We start from the raw sequence: 6812 nt of genomic DNA on the forward strand, positions 1-6812 counted from the left end.
TCTCTCCAACTGCAGCACCCTGAGCATGTCCCCTTCGTGTGGAATCTTATTCCACTGTCAGGGCTATGGTCAAATTAACGTTCTAGTAGGTGGGAAAATGGAGCTCAGGTATTGTTAAGATTTTTAACACCTTCAGAGTGGTCTGAAAGACCAATGTATCCTATGTAGGATGTCTTAGCCACTGTTCTATTGCTGTGAAGGGACACCATGACAGGGCACTCTTACAAAAGAAAGCCTTTAATTGGGGGCTTGCTTATGGTTTTAGAAGTTCAGTCCGTTATCATCATGGCGGGGAGCACGGCTGCAGGCATGGTAAGCGTGGTGCTGGAGACAAGGTCGAGACCTACCGCCAGATCTGCAGGCAGAGGGAGAGGGAGAGGGAGAGGGGCTGGGCATGATATAGGATTTTGAAACCTCAAAGCCCACCCCCTCCCTCCACACACTTCCTCCAACAAGGCCACACCTCCTAACCCTATCACAGCGTTCCACTCTTTGGTGATGAAGCATTCAAATATAGGCGCCTCTGGGGTGTTCTTACTCAAGCCACGGCATAGGACAAAGACACTGAGGCCTTTCAGCCCACAGTGGTCCCTTTCCACTTGGTCATTACCTGCAGCCCTAGGACTGCTCTAGCCTGGTCACTTGAGTCAGAGCTGCTTCTCTATACTCTCTGACGAGGCTGGAACTATCATGGCTAAGATCCAGCCTCCTGTTACCAGCTTGAGGGAGCAAAAGCCCTCACTCCAGGGTCCTGTAGAGGCTAAAGAGATAGGTAGTGGTGAAATACGGAAGAAGGTAAGGGGCCTCACAGAGGAGAAACTTATTCACCCTGACTTTTGTACCGGAAGCTGGAGTTACACATAGGCTATGGAAATGAGTTGACCTCCGAGCCCCTGAAAGAGCCTGCTGGCTTCCTAATGGAGCCCTGTTATGAAATTATTCCTTTCTCCCCTGGCGTTACGGCTCTGAATCTGTCGCTGTTATGCGTGTGTGTGTGTGCACGCACGCGTGTGTGTTGGAGCGATGCTCTGTGCACTGTGTAAGGCTGTCTTTGTGTATTCAAATGCTGATTTCTGCACCGGCAGAGAGCTGAGGACAGACGGCATCACCTGTCTCCTGTTTTGTAGACATCGTTTTCCGTCACCTTCTGACTGCTTAAATAAAGAACTGAATGGCCAATAGCAAAGGCAGGAAAGTGAGGCAGGACTTTAAAAGCCAGAATTTCTAGAAGTGAGGTATAAGGTTGTTGTAGAAAGGGGGCTATTAATATTTACCATTATTCCATAGGATCACTACAATGGTTATTATTTAACCCACTATCATATCAATAAAAATACACAGACACTTGTTAGATTTTTAATAGCCTTAAACCACCAGAAAAAGGCAGATTTAATCCCTAAGCTACCTTGTTATTTCCCAGCCCAAACCTCCACGTCATTTGCCTTAATCACTCCTACCTGGACTACTTCCCTTCCAAAATTCTCATGAATATTTGCACATGTTTTTCATCCGGCCTCTTCTCTCCATATTCCAATCCTGAGAGCAAGCTCCTCCCAGCCACATGGCTCTTCTTTACTGTAGCCCATGGTGTTCCTCGTTCCTCTTTCTCCTCTGCCGTCTCTCTTCCTCTCCTCCCTCCCATGATCCTCTGTCCTCCACCCTTAGCTCCGCCTTTTGCCCTGCCCAGATGCAGGCATTTTTATTGCCCATTCAGGGAATATTTGGAGGCATGCTTTCAAGCATGGTTATGTGACAGTTGGCTCATAGAACAGTAAAAATCTTGGGGGGCAAGCAATTAACATCTGAATACACGTGGCTCCAGATCAACCACCACAAAGGGACCTTTGCATTTTAAAAGGCAGCCTCACTCAGCCACTCTTGAGACCCACCGCTCCTAGTCAGTCACCCTCCACCTGCATGCTCTTCAGTCTTCCCCCATTAGGCTGCTCTGCCTGTGGCCACTCCCCTGCCCAGCCTGCCTTTGTCTGCTTTCATTGCTGTCCTATATCGCCTTGGTGTTCAGCATTTGTTTGACCCCTCAGAGCAACCTGGGTGCTCTTTCTTTCCTATGGGTTCTGACTGGTTATATCTTCCTGTACTCTGACCTTTGACTCTGCATTTTCCCTGACTTGGCTTTAGTCTTTCCCTGTCCTCCAAGGCTAGCTGCCAGCTTAGACTCAGTGTTCCAGAGCAAGTTTGCAGACCTTCTGAAAATATTTGCTGAGTGTCTCCAAGGTGCCAGGCATGGTGCTGGGCATGGGAAAATCTGTCTTCTTGTATGTAGGGTGCAACCATCGATGTACAATTGCTACAATGTGATGCCCTGGGAACCAGAGGGCGCAGAGTCCTGGCATCTATCAGACAAAAAAAAAAAAAAAAAAAACCTTCCAGGGAGGGAAGATAACGTCCAAAATATGGTGGGAGATACCTAGCCCAAGTTGGAGGGGATTCTGGGGAGTGGATTATGGAAAAACCATGGGAAATGAAAGGCCTGCATTACAGGGGAGGACAAGCTATGATAGGGACCAAGGGCTTGGTGGCTGTAACAGAAGTGGGGGATGTGGGAGACTTTGTAGACATTCTGAACTTATATGGAGCCACTCCCCAGCCAAGGCACAGCAGTACCACCCTGGTGTGGCAGAGACCAGGCAACTACTATGCTTGGGTATATCGTGTTGTCCTGGCTACTCATGCAGCAAAATAGACCGTGACTGTTCCCACTTCCTACTTCTGTTTCTGGCTTCCCACGTCCCCCTCCCACCTAGAGAATGGGTGACCCCACCAAGCAAGAGGAAGATGTGGGCACCAAGGAGGCACGTGAATCAATAGCTTAACGCCTGTCTTGTAAAAGCTAAGGGAAAAGGTGCTGTGTCTACAAACACCACGCTTGGGTGCTTCATACAAAGACAGCCCAGTTACCTTCTATGCCCAAAGAAATCTTTCTGTTGCTATAACTGAATATCAAAGACTGGTAATTTATAAGGAATAAAGCTTATCCAGCTCATAGTCCTGGAAATGAGGAGGGCCCAAGGTCCAAGACTTACAATTGGAGAAGAAGTTTCTGTTCTGCTGACAGAAACTGCAGAACCCAGCAAAGCACAGGCTGTCACAGGTGTGTGTGTGTGTGTGTGTGTGTGTGTGTGTGTACATTCCCCAGAGCACAATAGCCATCACCATCTTCATTAGAAGCAGCTGTGTCTACTTGCAAGCACCCCTCAAAATCACACTTATAGGTGGTGACCCGAGAAGGGGGGGAGGGTCAGACCCTGCTCCTTAACCCTCCCTCCCGGCGGACTCCCTTTGGCTGCAGGGAGGAAGTAGAATGCTAACTGAAGAAGAGGCTCTACCTCTGCAGTTATGGAGAGGTCATATCCGTGCTGGGTGGGATTTTTCGGTAGTGTGGCTGCTTTGGGTGACCCACGCTGAGTAAGTCAGTCTAGGAAACTCATTGCTTCGAGCCAGATCAGGGTAGAATTTTACTTTGGTCTGTCGCTGTTGCCCTCTCTGGGACAAGCAGATATTTGTTCTTATTTCTCTAGGGAAGGTTCTCACAACAGTGCATGAAAGCCAGGTCAGATTGCTATTACAGCAGATTCACTACTGAGAGAACCAATTAATTCGTGAATGGATGGAGATATTTAATGCTATTTGTGAGAGTCGCCTTTTTGAGTCTTAGTCAATTTGAAAGGCCCCACCTTCTGGTACTTCGTAATGTGGATTAAATCTCAACGTGAGTTTTGTAGAGATAGTCCTCTACCTTGGGCCTCTACTTTGAAAATCATTATTCATTACTAGAATGGTACATGCCCCTTGGGTCATGAGGAAGTCTTAGGGAATCTTAGCAGAAGAGAACTTTCTCGGAAGCTCCCGAGCCATCAGCACAACAGGCCACCCACTTATGTGTTCTGTGTCCCACACTGGTGAAGCTGCTCTTCAGCTCTCTGCTGGGACTCCTGGTGTGTGCTGTGGAAGACCCAGTTCTTAACCACTTCTTCTGGTAAGAAGCTGGTACCCAAGCTTCTCAGAAACATCTGCAAAGTAGCCAGGATGATCCTACTTGGAGGCTCCAGAAACTTCTGAAGCCCACCTACCATTCTCTTCCCGGGCTGGGACCATTCTCTTTGTCTGGGAGTTGAATGAGACTGTTAGCCTCTACCCCTCCAAATACTGACTGCTCTCCCTTTAATGGGGTCGTTTTGTTTCTTTCACCTTTCTCTTCAGCATAATTTTTAGCTAGGACGCATCATTTGTCACAATCTAGGGTGTCTTTGGTTATATCTTTATTTTGAGAGTCATGATCACCCTTCGACTTCCATTCAGTCTGACACCAAATGAAGATCTAAGACCACAGGACAGAATTAGCTCAGGGTCACTGAGACAGAGGCCAGTCTTCTGTCTCTGTCTTAATGTATTTATTGGTTTCCTGATTCCTTCAAGATGTCAGGGTGTCTGATTTCACTGCGGTTCTCTCTGAACTGTCCTCTGCTGACCCTTCTCTGTTAGAAAACCTTCCTAACTCACACGTTAGTTTGCCCACCTGGGATAGAGGGGAGAGCGAATCTGTAAGAGTTTGATCCCCCCCAAGAACGAAAGTTGTTTGCCTGGAGTTTTTCTGTGCAGGCAGCCAGCAATAGAACCCTGTGGACTGTATATAAATTGTCTGACTTTCTCACTTTCTACCGTTTTCTTACTCAGCGGGAGCTGGCTAAGCACTGAGCACAGTTGCTGGCTGGGATCACAGCTTTGCAAATTATTTCTAACAAGCATGCAATTTTTCTAAAAGGGGTCAAACAGGGTCAGCACAATGGGCATTTGTCTGATAGTGTCCAGAGCTTATGGACATTTTTTTGTTGATGAAGAAAAAGAAGAAATGGGGGTAACAAGCTGTGGTCTGCAGCCCAGAGAAACTCTGCTGTTGGCTACGGCCATAGATGTGTCTAAATTTTATCATCCATGAAAGAAGTAACGAAAAAATTTATGCAGACTTGACTTAATCCGTTCATATGTTCATTATTTATGACATTGTTGTTAAACATTTGAAAAACAACTGAGTCATAATGCACCTATGAGGTAGAGGGAGCCAGCCCTTGCTGAACCTCAATAAACAGCAAGCCCAAAAGAAGGACGAGGACTTCCCAGGCAGCCATGGTCAGCCATAGGGGGGCAAGCACCATCTTTCTGTCACTTCCTCAAGCTCTGATTAATGAGGAAACTAGATTCTGAGGAAACCAGGGAGATCTTTGGTTAAAAACAATAAACACTCGTGTGAGCCCTTCAGTCATCCCAGTTAAGAACTCCTAGAATATGAAAAAAATATGACCAGATGTTTGTAATACATAAGTAATCATGAAAGCAAGCAAAAGGAACTGCTGAATGTCAGAAGAAAAGGGAAAGCTTGGAAGTAAGTAAAACTCATGCTGTGCTGAAGCGAAGGTGTAAACAGAGCCGGGTATGGTGGTTCCTGCCTGTAATCCCAGCATTTTGGATGCTGAGGCAAGGGAATCGCCTCAAGGAAGAGCCTGGGAAAGAGTGAGATCCAGGCTAGCCTGGGCTGACCAGTGACCCAATCTCAAAAATCAAATCTAAACACACATTATCTGTAAAAGGCTGATGCCCAAACTATGATACCAGTGTTGAATACTTGCCTCAAACTTGATGTAAAAAGAAATTCCAGTCAGCTTACTCAGTTCATAGCAATTGTATCTATGAATTCAAATCAATTGATGATTGAAAATACCTGAAAAAAATAATTTGATTTTTGACATGTACTGTGTAGTAGGTCTAAGATGGTTATGTCTGTTTTGAACATGTACAGAAACATTTTCCTTGTCACTGTTCCCTATGTGGAAGGAAAAGGGTTTAGAAGTAAAGTCATAGAGTGAGAAAAGTTTACACGTAAGAGCACACACGGGTTTGTAAGGAAAGGATGGAGCTGGGGCAACTAGCTGACCACACCACGGGGAGATGAACTGGATCCCTGCCACATGTGTGCCCAAACCCCTGATTCTAGGTAAATTACGGTTTTAATGTTAAAAATGGGAAAAAAGCTGGGCACGGTGGCACATGCTTTTAATTCCAGGACTTGGGAGGCAGAGGCAGGCAGATCTCTGTGAGATTGAGGCCAGCCTGCTCTACAGAGCGAGTCTAGAACAGACTACACAGAGAAACCTTGTCTCGAAAAACAAAACAAAAGGAAAAATGGAAAAAAACACAATTTTATTTAAAATATAGAATATTTTTGACAATGGAATACAGAATTGTCATAAATAACAAAATACTAAGAAGTAACTTTTACGTGAAAATTTTAGCTGCTCACTTTGTCATTACATTTTTGATTAGCATACAAAATAATGGCATTCACTATGACATTTTCATGAATATGTATCAGGTACTTCACTCATGTTTACCCCATAATCTCCCTTTCCTCCTCCCATCTCCCTCCACCGATCCCCTTCTCTTTTAAATAGTCCCCCTCCTACTCTCATGTCATATGCATATTTTAAAAATCTTTATCGTATACATGAGAACAAATATTCAATACTTACTTTTCTAACTTTGGCTTGTTTTGCCTAACATTATGTCCAGTTCCATCCAAAATTATGCAAATGACTTAATTTTGTTCTTTATAGCTGAATAAAACTCTAATAAGTGTCTGTATGTATGAGTGTGTGTTAGGATTTTTGGAAAAAGCTAAAGGCATGAAAATATCCTCCACCCAGATGTGAAGAATGAAAGTGTCATTCCTTCCCCTAATAATAGTGAAGAGCTTAATGTAGATGGCTTTCAGTTTGGGTCCCAGTAAATAGGATCGG

The 6812-nt window shown here is 45.1% G+C and overlaps 1 long non-coding RNA gene across 1 annotated transcript; it reads right to left on the bottom strand.

Moving 5' to 3' along the window:
- Positions 1-221: 221 nt before the first annotated feature.
- Positions 222-1621, bottom strand: LOC129692369 (uncharacterized). Its single transcript, XR_008722697.1, has 2 exons — positions 1458-1621; positions 222-355 (listed from the first exon to the last, which is right to left on the bottom strand). It is a non-coding gene; the product is annotated as an uncharacterized LOC129692369 (long non-coding RNA).
- Between the last annotated feature and the right edge of the window lie 5191 nt (positions 1622-6812).

Source organism: Psammomys obesus, unplaced genomic scaffold (assembly GCF_907164565.1).
Source record: "Psammomys obesus unplaced genomic scaffold, mPsaObe1.curated_primary_1811, whole genome shotgun sequence".
Lineage (NCBI taxonomy): Eukaryota > Metazoa > Chordata > Mammalia > Rodentia > Muridae > Psammomys > Psammomys obesus.